The following is a 13,931-nucleotide window of genomic DNA, read 5'->3' as shown; positions in this document are numbered from 1 at the left end:
ACCAGGGTTGCCTGGATAAGAAGGGGTCACCAGTATCGTGAGCTCCTGTCTGGGGCTACACCACCGGTCTCTCCTTCCCCATGAACCATTAACTGTGTATACATTCTTAGGAAAGGGTGGGGCCCTGTGAGCCCTTCGGTGGCAGGTGTCGGGAGAGCCAGTCATGTGGAGAGTGAGTTCAAGGGTGCAATGGCCCGGAAGTCAGTGCCCACACCACTCCCTCCCCTTCCTCTCTCACTCTTACGTTCTCTTCTCTTGAAATATTCCCTGCCTCGGAGGAGGACAGAGGTATCCCGTCCCTGGCTGGATATTCAGTAGTCATTTACTGTCTGTACTTTGACCAGTTCTAAGTCTTGGCAGTGTCTGCTGACTACTTCGGAATGAAGCTTCTGTGGCCAAAGCTGAGGGCAGCGCTAATCTACGGGCACAAGCACAGTTGATTAGAGGCAGTGTTACAGGCATAGCCTGTCCATTGAGCGGAAAAACAGCAGCAGCTTCCCCTCTAGGGTCTGCGAGCTCTCAGTCTCGGACTGTTGCTGGAGTTGACAGCTCCCTTCTGTGGCGCAGGCATCAGATCCAATGAGATGGGGATCTGCGCCACAACAGTAATGCCACTATTGCTTTAGTGGTCTTACCTTGCCTGCCAATTGGTATAGTCTCACACAGGATCCACCACTGAGTGGCCTCTCGGCACCTTCTGGCACTATGTAGGCTAGTGTCTAGCTTAACCCAGCTTGAAACCTCTCTGTCCTGCAGGTGTGTTATGTCTTAACCCGCAGGGCTTAACTATCTCATTCTCATAGAGCAACCAAGAGCAGCGGAAGTTGATCGCCTGCACTGTCGTGAGGGCATTTGGGGCCTCCCTGACCAACTGCTAATAAGGAGGCAGCCCACTCCCAGCCCTGAGATTTTCATTTAATGATGTATGATCGCTTCCTGGAGCACATTTACCACTTACCCTTGGGAGGCGCCTCTATTCAAAACTTATTTTAGTTTTTGGCTTATTTATCACCTAGCAATTTTTCTTCTGGCTTCTTTGTTTTTGTTTTTGTTTTTCGAGACAGGGTTTCTCTGTATAGCCCTGGCTGTCCTGGGACTCACTTTTGTAGACCAGGTTGGCCTTGAACTCAGAAATCTGCCTGCCTCTGCCTCCTGAGTGCTGGGATTAAAGGCGTGTGCCACCACGCCCGGCTTCTTCTGGCTTCTTCTGGCTTCTTCTTCTTCTTCTTCTTCTTCTTCTTCTTCTTCTTCTTCTTCTTCTTCTTCTTCTTCTTCTTCTTCTTTTTTGGAAATAATGTGGAATTCTATGTATTTGTTACAAATTAGGTCACACTCTCCCCAGAAGGAATCCAAGGAGGAAAAGCAGTCATGTGGCCCTAGAGACATATATAGCAAGGTAACCTAAGGCAGGGTCACAGGTGTGGCTGGTCCTTGGACAGCTCCCACCTCTACATGGGAGGAGCAGGCGTCACTGCCTTCTTCTCAGCGGCTGCCATAGCAGAACTCTTGTCTTGCCTGACACCAGGGCCTTTTGGGAGGACATGATGATTGAGGGAGGCACAACTTTCCGGCGGCCATCACGAGTACAGTAGTAATTGTTGGACAGCTTGTGACTGGGGCCCACAGGGAGTTTCAGAGGTGGCTGGGTCCGCTTGGCGATCTCCTGGTAGCTTTGCCTGCAGGTCTTGCCCAGATGCCCAGTTCCGCAGCTTTTGGATAGCGCGAGTAGCGGACGCCATATTCCTTCCGCTCCGAAGGACGCTGGTGACGACTCTTTCTTCTGGCTTCTTATGTGCATGTTTTGTCAGTGTCGTTGGCGTCGTCGTTGTGTCGTTGTCGTAGTCATTGTAGTCGTCATCGTAGTCGTCATCGTCGTCGTCATCGTCGGTGTAGGCGCGTCGTTGTAATGTTGTAGCGTAGGTAGCGTAAAGGCCTGAGGCACTTGGCCTGGTTTACCCACTTGGGTTTTTTTTTTAGGGTACTGGAGAAACGGATCAGCAAGTGCCATCAGTATCAAGAGCACTCTCAGTCTTACTGAAGACCAGGGCTCTTTTCCCAGCACCAACGACAGGTAGCTAACAACCTATAACTCTAGTTCCAGGAGATTTGACGACCTCTCCTGGCCTCTGTAGGTACTGTATGCATTTGGCATCTATGTACTTGAGCAGGCATACGCCTTCACATCAATAAAAATGTGCCAGGAGGTGGTGGCACATGCTTTTAACCCTAGAATTTGGGAGGCAGAGGCAGGTGAACCTCTTACGAGGCCAGCCTGGTCTACAGAGCAAACTTCCAAGACAGCCAGGGATACACAGAGAAACCCTGTCTTTTTTTTTGTTGTTGTTGTTGTTTTGTTTTGTTTTTTTTTTTTTGAGACAGGGTTTCTCTGTGTAGCTCTGGCTGTCCTGGAACTCACTCTGTAGACCAGGCTGGCCTCGAACTCAGAAATACGCCTGCCTCTGCCTCCCAAGTGCTAGGATTAAAGGCACGCGCCACCACTGCCCGGCGAGAAACCCTGTCTTGGAAAGTAAATAAATAAATGAAGCTTTAAAATAAATTTTTAGTTAGCACTTGAGGAGCTGGGTTCCTGTGGCATTGCATACACACCCATCACTGTACTTTGCTCTTTCTCACTTCACTCACCGTCACTACCCCTCCTGCTGGTCTCCTTCTCCCTGCCATTGCCTTGTCTTGTTCCTCCTTTCCCTTCCCTCAGGCCATGACCCCTACCTACTTTCATGATCTCTCTGTCTCTCTCTGTCTCTCTCACTCAGAGAGTCATACACACACGCGCGCGCACACATGCACACATGCACATACACTTGAATGTGCGCACACAGGCACACAGACACAGACACAGACACAGACACGGAAGCGTAGAGACTGTCTTCCCGAGTCTAGCTTATTTTATTTAACACAGTCATCTCCAGCTCCATTCTTATCTCCCCTCGTTTCATTTTCCTCTACCACTAGCAAGATTCTACTGTGCAGGGCTAGTGAGATGGCTCAGCCGGTAAGAGCACTGACTGCTTTTCTGAAGGTCCTGAGTTCAAATCCCAGCAACCACATAGTGGCTTACAACCACTTATAATGAGATCTGACATCCTCTTCTGGATGTCTGAAGACAGCTACAGTGTACTTATGAATAATAATAAATAAATCTTAAAAAATATTTAAAAAAAAATCACAGAAATTGTGGCTGCAGTGTTCTGCATCTTCAGGGGGCTCTGGGGCCTGAGGACTCCATCCAGCCCCAGCTGAGTGGGTGGCAGGAAATACAGGTTGGTCCTTAGATCCAACTGGGGCCATGCCCCAGTGATAGAGAAGGTTTTAGCCCCTCTTTAAAATGAGGACAGCGACACCTGCGGGGGAGAGGGCAGAGGGCAGAGGACAGAGCCTGTGAGGCCAGGTCGTCCCTCAGGAAGCAGCAGTTGAGTTGAATCTTTGAAGCTCTGCCAGATATCTTTGAGTCTCCAATAAACGCATCTATATTTTGTCCATCTTGCTTTGGAAAACCACACACGCACAGGTACAAACACAAGTTCAAAACCAGAAACTTGTTCACATGGGAAATGTGTGTGCGCATGCGTGCGCAGGCGCGTGAAAGTTCGCGCGCTCGCGCAACACACACACATACACACACACAAATGGGCACAGACATACAAACACACAAGTGCACATGCATACAGTTGTGCATTCACACATGTACACATGTACAGATGTGCCCATGAACATAGATAAATGTGCTCACACCGCACAAGCACACACAAGTGCCCTCTCATGCGCGTATACACAGAAAAGTGCGCACAGGCACTCATGCGCACACACGCGCTCACAAATGCGCTCAGTGAATGAGCATGTACCCACAAATGTTCTCACGTGATCACTTACTCATGTGTTGGAGCACACACACATGTGTTCTAATGCGCACTAACATGCACAAGTGCGCACCTAAACCAAGTGCTCTCCCATAGATGTGCCTAGAGAAAGCCACTAACTTGTAGCTTGAGTGCCCCCTCACTCGGTGGGCTAAGGTATCGCCAAAAGACCAGAATCTCTAGTAATAAGAATCTGGGGCTTTCAGAGCGCTCTCGCACGAACGCACGTGCACGCACGCACACATACGCACACACACACTTGAGAATTGCCAACGGGATTGAGAGAAGAAGACACCTATCTAGTGTGCTGACCACACGTCGAGGAGGGACGGGGCCATAGTCCTTTTTCAGTGAGCTCTGTGCCTCTGACCCAAGAGCAGGTGCTTGAATGACAGCAAGGTGGGACTTTAGATACTGGTCCCATCTACCGATATTTCCACAGGACCTCATCAGCAGGGCATTGCCTGGAGGGTGATTTGCTCAGGATCCCTAAGGACAGCATCTCCCCGTGCCCTGATTCTCAAGAGGAGACCCCCACATTCTCTGAGTCCCTGGAGAGAATGGACCCTGAGTTCTGTCTACAGAGGTAGGCCTTCCTGGGCATGGCACAGGTCAGAGTGCAGAAATATGGGGTAACCACTCCTTCCCTGGGTTCCCTCAATGGATGGGGATACCCACAGTGTTTCTGGAGAGGGGACAGAGAGAATCCAGAGTCACACAGGCTTTCTTCTCTCAATCCAGAAAAAAATACAGCCCATAACTCCTCCCCACCAGGCTGCCTACCCGCCTGGCCCAAGCCCAGTTGTGTCACCAGGTTTCAAGGTCCCCACTCAGACCCCCATCCAACACCTCTTCTGTGGGCCCCAACCCCCCTACCTATCTCCAGTTCTGTCCCCTTATCTGTCATTGTTGCAAAAGTTCAAGCCTGGTCGGGCCCCACTGCATCCTGGGCCTGGCCAGGCCTGGAGGCCAGTGCTGTTGGCTTATCTGATGGTCAGGCCTTATCTCCAGCCCCTCTCTGCCAGTCACTGCTTTCTGCTTTTACAAGGCAGTTGGCTTCTCTGAAGGTGCCTGCTCGTGGGGACAGCTTGCAAATGTCCTGGAGCCATGCCAGTAACAGCTCAGCGGCTTTGGGCTGTGGGAACTCCATGTTCGTGAGGGAACAGAGGCCACTTTGATGTAGGGATGAACCAGGGTTGCTAGGGCTTTTGCAGGTGAGGTGACCAGAGAGAGGACCTGGTGAGCTCTGTCAGCCCCTAGATCATTTCTCATTGTCTGTTGGAGCTTCTGGCCTATGTCATACCCCTTGTTGCTACCAAGTCCTGTCAGAGAGGAAGAGGGAAGGAGAGGGAGGGGGAGAGGGAGAGGGAGAGGGAGAGGGAGAGGCAGAGAGGGAGAGGGAGAGAGAAACCATGAGCTAGAAGCCACTGTATCCTTACCCTTGGCCTTGGCTGTCCTCTGGGCCTCAGTTTCTCCACCTATGAAATGGGCATAAGGCACACAGACCCATGGTCTTGCTGGAGGGCTCAGAAACACAGGAGGTGGCAATATTGAGAGTCCAATATACAGCCAGTGCGGGATGGCTCTTGTGACATTCACAGAAGGTTCCTGAAGTTCTCAGTAGGTTGCTGCTGAAGCAGCCAGCAGTGACCAGCTGAGCCCCAAGTCTGAGGTCTGGAGGGAGGTTCCTAATGTCACCCGTGTGGTTCACCTAAACCTTACCTGCCACCCAGCACCTTGCTTCCCCACTGCGTCCTTGATCATACACACCCAGCACACAGAGTGAGGAAGCTTGGCAGCCATATATCCTCAGATTGTTTGTTGTCTGTCTGGGACATGGTGTACCTACCACACATTCTTGGGGTGCAGAAGAGATGAAGTTGATGACTAACAACCCATTTTCTCTTCTGGGGCTACACAGAGAGACCCTGTCTTGAACCCCTGAAAAAAAGACTGCTTCAAACCCAAACAAACCAAACAGCGGCTCAGTTTTCCTCATTCCCACCATCCCACGGAAGATAAGTACAACCCTCTGAGGTGAAGGGACAAGCATTGGGCAAGCATTGGCCACAGTGCAGACCACTCGGTCTCCAGAGTCTCTGTTGTGGCTGCCAAACTCCCTCACGCTGTGTGCTGACTGTGTGCGACCAAGGATGCAGTGGAGAAGCAAGGTGCTGGGTGGCAGATAGGGTTTAGGTGACCCACAGGAGTGGCATTAGGAACTTCTATCCAGACCTCAGACTTGGGGGTTCAGCTGGTCACTGCTGGCTGCTTCAGCAGCAACCTACTGAGAACTTCTGGAACCTTCTGAGAATGTCACAAGGGCCATCCCACACTGGCTGCATATAGGACTCTCAATATTGCCACTTCATGTGTTTCTGATCACCCTTCAGCAAGATGGTGGGACTGTGTGTCTTATACCCATCTCACAGGAGGAAAAACTGAGGCCCAGAGGATAGCCAAGGCCTAGCAAGATCCAGTCCTAGCTTAGTGGCTTCTAGTTCATGGATTCATTCATTTTCATTCTCTCTCCCTGTCTCTGTCCCTGTCCCTGTCCCTCCTCCTCCTCCTCTCCCTCCTCCTCCTCCTCCTCCTCCTCCTCCTCCTCCTCCTCCTCCTCCTCCTCCTCCTTCTTCTCTCTCTCTCTCTCTCTCTCTCTCTCTCTCTCTCTCTCTCTCTCTCTCCCAGCCCCAAGCAGGTGACCTCTGAGAAAAGACTGGAAGAGGGAGGAGACATGGAGGTCCTGTGGAGCCATGGTTGAAGGCCTGGAGCAGGAGCCTGATGCAGGCAAAGATCCACAAATAAAAGAGGTCAGAGGTATTGAGTTGGAGGTTGAGAATCCATGAGAGAGATTGGGAGATCGCTGGCCATTGGATACCCGTTGGCTTTGATGCCGGGGTGGTCTGGAGGCTGGGGCTTCTGAGCTCAAGAGAGATGGATTTGATTTGGTTTGCAAAAGCTGTGCTGGGGTAGGGTGGACACAGAGAGCATACAGGACAACAGAAGCAAGGAGACCAGCTGGGTGGCTCTTGTTATCACCCAGGCAGGAGCGTGTGGTGCTGAGCTGTAAGGCTGCTGGCCTGGTCTTTGATGTCAGAGCCCCACTTCCTGGAAGCAGATATGCTGGGCTCAGATAAGAGTGTGCTGGTCTGGAGCCTCACCAGGGGCCAGGCACCACCTACGCACTGTGCATGCCTTGACTTACAGGTCTAGCTATCAAAGAAGCAAGTGTGAGGACCAGGGTTAATTGGGGCAGGGAATGGCCACAGAACTGAGGCTCAAAGCCAGAGCCTGTGTAGTCAGCCATGAGGTCTCCAGGGGGAACTCGGTGACAAGTGTCTTTGCCCCCCATCCCTGCCTGGGATCCATAGTTGTGGCAATCCGTCTGCTCAGCCCCGGGGAAGATGAGCTCTAATACCGCTCCTTGGAGGAGTGCATGGAGCAGGAGTTCCCCAGGTTTGTGGGATCTCTTGTACACCCCTGTTTCCTGTAGCAGGAGAGCTGCCCTGTGCATGCTGTAAAGAAATGGTGGCTTTGTGTCACTCTGTACCAAGGGGTGCTGGATTTGAATGCAGCATCATTTAAAGTTTTTACAAAATATTCTTATTCTCTCTGACTTCTTTCTAACCACTTAAAGCTATCTCTTCCCCATGTGTGTCTGCCTTAGTTCCAAGGCTGCAGCCTGCCAGTCCCTGGAGTAGAACATGCTCAAACTAAGATATTCATGACAGTAAAATAGGCTTGCAGGGGTGGTGGTGGTGGTGGTGGGGAGTAGCTATGACGATCCTGGTTGTGGTATGTGCAAAGGGCCTGTGGCAGGAGCCTAGTGTGGGTAAGGTGTGACTAGGAGGTCAGGGGCATTGAAGGCAGGAACTCATGAGAGAGATCCAAGGGGCTATTGACCACTGGATGCTTTTGTTAGGCAAGGGTTCAGGGGTTAGAGCGCAGCCTGCCTTGTACCAACTGCAGTGGCCATCCTGTGGAGTCCCACTGCCTCTGTGGACTCCAGACAGTGTGGGTATGGTGTTTGGGACCAGTCTGAGATCAGAGGAACATAGAGTTCAGGATGTTATCTCTGTACCAGGTGTGTGTGTGTGTGTGTGTGTGTGTGTGTGTGTGTGTGTGTGTGTGCGTGTGTGTGTGTGTGATTTTCTGTATAAACATTGCTGAACATCTTTCACAGGCTGGGCACGTCCTTCATCTTTGACCCACTCTGTGACCTACACAGGCAGCAGGGAGGCTCTGTGGCACATTGTCCACAGTGGAAAAGCTGTCAGGACACAGGAAAGGAAGAGGGGTGTGTGTGTGTGTGTGTGCATGTATGCATGTATGTGCACATGTGTGTGTGTGTCAGAGTCACTACCCCCATGTAAGAGGAGAGACTGAATCCAGAGTGAAGATGGACCTGAGGTCACGTCATGGCTCAGGCAGTGTCACTCGGGTATGGCTGTCACTCTGTAAGTCTGCATAAGAGTCAAAGTTTAAATGGGACCTTCTAAGCTTCTCTTCAGGGTCCCCAAAGGCATCCAGGTCGTGGTTGGATGGCCTGCTCCTATCATCCCCAGGGTACATTCAGCAGGCCGTAGGTGCCCAAACCTGGGGGCTCTCTCTCTAGTGTGCTCTAGTGTGGTTCCTGGAGAGACAGACCTTTGGCTCACAATATGCATGTCAGCAATGTTGCTAGCAATGTGTCTAGCCATGGTGGCATTTGAGCTACTGGGGAAGAAGTATGTACCTCTCTGTCGGTGAGCCCCTGAGCCTAGGAGCTAGGAGTCAGGGAAGAGGGACCCACAAGATCCCTGGCCTCAGGCCTCTCTTCTCTCTCTGGCTCTCTCTCTCTGGCTCTCTCTCTCTGGCTCTCTCTCTCTCTCTCTCTCTCTCTCTCTCTCTCTCTCTCTCGGCACCAAAGGGCCTGGCTCTGATGGATCTGTTCCAGCAACTAGTGATGTTTAGTTCCCAGAGTGCTCTAGGCTCTCTGTCTTCTTGTCTCATTGCTTCTCTCTTTCTCTTTGTCTTCCATACCCACTGGAACAGTCCTCCCATCCTATACCCTCTGGGACCTCCCTCCCATCCCATACGGACTGGGTCCTCCCTCTGCAGCAGGGAGTCCACCAGTGCATAACAGGGCCTCAGAGCCACCGCCCTGGGCTGGTCCTCACTGGCCACTGCTGGTTATGAGCTCTGATCTGAGTCAATTCACACTTCAAAACTCAGTTCCCTTTGGGTCAGATGGCTGAGATAGTAATGACTCCCATGGGAAGCTGTCCCTATGGCCTTCCGGTGGGAGTCCCGTCCCCAGCTTTGGTTCCTATCTTAAATGGGCTGTGACAGCTGTATACCTAGGAACCTCAGCTAGGAACCTCAGCTGCCCTCCTAGCCAGAGCACTAAGGATCCTGGGGACTGAACTCCATCTGGACAGGCCTCTACTGGGCACGAGCCACATCTCTGATATGTGGCACTGGCCAGCCCCTCCCCCAGCTTCAGCCCTGGAAAGGGTGCTGTGCAAGACTCCCTCAGCCCCCCTGACTCTCGATGATAAGACCTTGGGGTTCGGGGACCTCCCTGTGATATGTGAGTGGCTGTCCCACTAAGCACCACAATAGGGAGCTGGGAGCACTGCAAAGGGATGGACACTTAATTCATCCTGTTCAGGGGAGGCTTGTGGGCAGATCTGACCAAAGGCTGACACTGTGCTGCCAGGGGCAGAACTAAGGGTTGTCTTCCCCTTCACGGGGTTGTGACTATCCCTCATTTACCCTCAAGACAAGGGCATCAGAGCCACTGTCCCCATCTCAGATGAATCAGCTGAGCAGATCCCAACTCCAGCAGGGAGAGCTACTGAGCCTCCTCACTGTCTGGGAGAGCCTGTGCCTCCTCCAGTCTGCTCACTCCTGGCCAGCAGAAGCCAATCAGTGGCTGTGCCTTCCCTAGGACCAGAAGAAGGAGAGCCCAGGGGTTAGGTGTGGATGGGAATGGTGCTCAGCCCCATGGCACTGGCACCATCTTAGGGCCATTCAGGTCCATCACTTGGCTCCTCTAGCACCCCCAGGGGTTGCCTGGGAAGAAGGGAGATGAAGCTGTCCCCTCCACATCACCAGAGGCCTCTGGGAGAGAAGGTCACACCCGAAGGCCAGAGCAGTGGGAGACCTTGATTCTCTGTTACACTTGGAGCTGGGGCAGCATGAAGGAAGGTAGAGAGATGCAGGGAGGACAAGAGGTTGCAGAGCCAGGGAGCAGGGTTGACAGGTTGTGATGGAGAACTGTGTTTGCGACTGCAGCTGCCTCCAGGAGTCACTGCGGCTGCAGCGGGAAGACATGTTAACCCAGCTGAACACAGTGAGACAGGGAGATGCAGGGTTCTGGACCAGGGGCAGCTGCGGTATAGTTATGTCCTAGTCAGGATTACTATTGCTATGATGAAACACCATAAACAAAGTAAATTGGGGAGAAAAGAGTTTATTCGGCTCACACTTCTATACCATAGTTCATCATTGAGGAAGGTAGGACAAGAGCCCAAACAGGGCAGGAACCTGGAGGTAGGAGCTGATGAGAGACCATGGAGGGGTGCTGCTTACTGCCTTGCTCCTCCTGGCTTGCTCAGCCTGCCTTCTGGTAAAATCAAGACCACCTGCCCAAGGGTGGCCCCACCCACAATGGGCGGAGCCCTTCCCACTTTATCACTAATTGAGAAAATGCCTTACAGCCAGATCTTATGGTGGCATCTTCTCAATTGAGGTTCCCTCCTTTCAGATGACTCTACTTTGTGTCAAGTTGACATAAAACCAGACAGTCCAAGATACCTAGAATAGTTAGCTTTAAGGGGTGGCAAAGCAAGGTAGGGAACTCCTAGAAGGGCACCCAATGTCCCTGCTCTGGCAGAGGGTTGGTAGCTGAGCCTTCTTCTGACATGGCACCTGGAGGAGAAGGTAGCTGTACTTAGGAGCAGAGAGAGACAGCCCTGTGGGACCCTGTGGTGATTGGATGGTGGGCCCTGATACCTTCTAGAGATACTGTCACCACTTGGACTTTTTACTGCTATTTTGAGTCATATCTCCCACTGGGAGCATAGCAGAGTGGCCCTATGGACTGGGCTAGGACCCTGTGTGAGTGCTAAGCCTGGGTCTTAATCATCCTCAATGATACCTGGCACACAGTCGGTGCTCAATAGGTAACAGAGGAAGAGATAGTCCTCCTCAGAATGTGTAGGCACAGCACACACCCAGGCAAGCTTCCAGCTGCATTGTGCTGGCTTAGCTCTGGGGTGTGGCTAGCACCTTCCTCCTCAGCCCTTAGCCTGGATCAGAGTCCAAACAGCTGGCATCCCAGCTCCATGTCCTCCTAGAACCCTAGCTATTTTCACTGAGCATGCTCTGTGTGTTCATGAAGGACAAGGGGGTTTTATGAAGCCCCAGGCCCAGCTCACTCACCATGGGGCACTGGGGAGTCCTTGCAAACTCTAGAGTAGAACAGGACCTTGCTGAAGAGAGAGTCTGGCTGACACCAGTTCATACTTCCCAGATAGGAAACTGAGGCCAGGCCAGTCCTGGGGTGGGCATCACAGCTGTGTCTCTTGCCAGTAGTAGCTAACACCTGATGGAGCTCACACTGGTAGGGAGCTCACACCACGTATATCATGAAGCAGGCCTGGCTTGCATTGCAATCCACAGCCCCATGAGCTGTGGGGACAGCGGGGAGATGGCTGTGTCTCCATCAGTGACCATGGTCACTGCAACACCCCTGTCTGGCCCTTCCTGCTATGGGCCTGTATAGTAACAGAAACGACTGGGCTACAGTGGACTGAGCCATTGTGTGGTTGCTGGCTGAGTCCTGTACCACATCTCCAGATGAGCCTCCTGGGTAGATCCCAGCATCTCAAGGCCAGCAGCAGATGCCCTAATCAGCTGGGGGTACCTAGAGCCTCTGGACTCTCCCCAAGTCCCGTACAGAAGGGGAAGCTCATGCTCAAACAGGCTCCAAGCTTTAGTGAGAGCACAGCAGATATCTTGGCCTCCTTTCAAGGCCACCCCACCCCCTTTCTAGTGCCTCCATGGTGCCACACATCTGCTCTAGGCAGGACTGAATAGGAAAGGCTCCCTGTTTCCCTCCCTTGACCACTTGTTAGGCCCTCTGTGCTCCAGGCTCCACCCAGCCTGGTTCCTCATCACCTCGCCGGTGTCCGCCGGTGTCCCACCAGTGAGGCAACCTCAGCAGTGGACGGCAGCTGGGAGGTCCAACTGGAAGGAAATCCCAGTCTGTGGGTGGCCTTCCCTGGGGTATCCTCCAGTTCCAGGTTGGGGCAGGGAAGGAGCCCTGTATGGGAGAAAGGGAGTCTGTACTGCCCACTGGAGGTCATCCTTGGAAACTGCAAGTGCACAGCTCTCTTGGCTCAGGCCTGGATCCACACACAGGGACAGAGTGGAGGCCTGGAGGCCTGGGGCCACACCAGGGCTTCCATGATCTGTTCCCTGCATGTAGAGGATGGTTACTGTGACCATTCCTATGGTCCACAAGACATGGGTAGCATTATTCATGGGCAGGGAAAACCATAGGGTTAGCTGCTGGGTGGCAGGATCTGAACTGTACCCCTCTCTGCATCGGAGCCTGGACCACCACACCTGTAGAGGGCATTGCTGGGGGACAGTGCAGCTGGGCTCCCGTATGAGTGGGAATATTGGCTCGTGCGACAGGTGCAGGAGGGAGCCCACTCAGGCTTGGGCTTTCCTCCTCCTGTTAAGACCTGAGGGCAGAAGGCAGAAAACAGAACTGAGGAGAAATAAGCCCTTCAAAGCCTCAGGGGTTATGTGGGGACAGAGGAGGTAAGAAGTCACTGCCCTCCAGCAAAGGGCTCCCTGGCAGAAAAGCCGCCTCACTGTCACCATCAGCTTGGCATGGTCTCTTCTAGAAGCTGGATAGCCTGGACCCAGAAGTCCCCCACTAGGGACTGAGTGTCACCAGTTGAGAAAGGCACAGTGTGAACAGTGTTCAGGGTTGTTTGGGGGGAGCGAGAGAGTGAGAGAGAGAAAGAGACACCACATCATTCACAGCACCTCCTGTGGGCTCTCAAGGAGCCTGGGCTGCAGGGCATATGGTCATCCCACTTTACAGACAGAAAAAGTGAGGCTTGGCAGATGTTGAAAAAGAAGGGCAGATAGATGGACCCAGCGTGCTTGGGCTTCCAAGGCCACCTCTCCCACTGGGTGGGGACTGGCTGGAATTTCCTGTCACTCCTTAACTCTGAGAGGTGTCCTGGCCAGGTGGTGCCAGGCTGGGAAGTCTCTCCAGAGTTTCACACCCACCCACACCTGGTATTTTTATTCCCAAGCAAGCCCGGTGCCAGGAGAGTGCGGGGAAAGCCCGAGGCCCTGTTGCCTTCTCTGGGGTCAATGGGGCCCTTATCTGTTCTGATCTTATCTGCGTGGCCTTGACAGAGGCTGGAGCTGGCTCCTGGAGGTACGGGGAGGCCCAGGTGGGCAATCACGAGAGGGGGTGTGGCTTCCCTTCCCCTCCCTTCCCGTGGAGTTGCCCCAGAGGTGGCAGAGCCAAAGCAGGTAAGGAAGTCAGGAAGGAGAGCAGAGCCACCTGGGAGGAGCGATAGCTCCTCTGCCAGGGGTGATAACTCAGCCCTTGGTTATACACAGGATGGGAGCTTCCTGGTAGCCAAGGCAAAAGGGAAAGAAGATGGGAGAGCTGGTGGTAGAGTAAAAAGGTGGTTGGTAGCCATAACTAAGACATTGTTTGCTGTCGTAAAAGCCTTCTTCTTCAGAAATGCTGAGAGGTCCTATCACACAGCAGGGTGTGAGTGTCCCCTGTATGTCCCTTCATTTGCCTCAGCATGGGAAAACCAGCTGAGCAGAGGACACAGGCCAGGTTTGTGTTGGGTGCTGGGGACAGAGAAATCAGAGGTAACATAGTTCCCATTCCCTCAAATGAGGAAGAATTACCTGTCAATCAAACACAGGAAGTCACTGCACCCAGACTGTGGGGATTGCAGAACAGTGTGGAATTAGAGGCAGCTCGCTCCTGATACGGGGAAGCTCAGGCAGGAGGACTGC

General features: G+C 52.8%; 1 long non-coding RNA gene and 1 pseudogene across 1 annotated transcript; one reads left to right on the top strand and one right to left on the bottom strand.

Annotated features, from left to right (window-relative positions):
* Positions 1,282 to 1,778, bottom strand: Gm9711 (predicted gene 9711; annotated as a pseudogene).
* On the top strand, positions 4,920 to 6,680 carry Gm34964. Its single transcript, XR_003946906.1, has 2 exons — positions 4,920 to 5,092; positions 6,567 to 6,680. It is a non-coding gene; the product is annotated as a predicted gene, 34964 (long non-coding RNA).
* The last annotated feature ends 7,251 nt before the right edge of the window (positions 6,681 to 13,931 follow it).

Source organism: Mus musculus, chromosome 7 (assembly GCF_000001635.26).
Source record: "Mus musculus strain C57BL/6J chromosome 7, GRCm38.p6 C57BL/6J".
Classification (NCBI taxonomy): domain Eukaryota; kingdom Metazoa; phylum Chordata; class Mammalia; order Rodentia; family Muridae; genus Mus; species Mus musculus.
The sequence above is the reverse complement of the archived record's forward strand: the minus strand, read 5'-3'. Positions and strand labels throughout refer to the sequence as shown.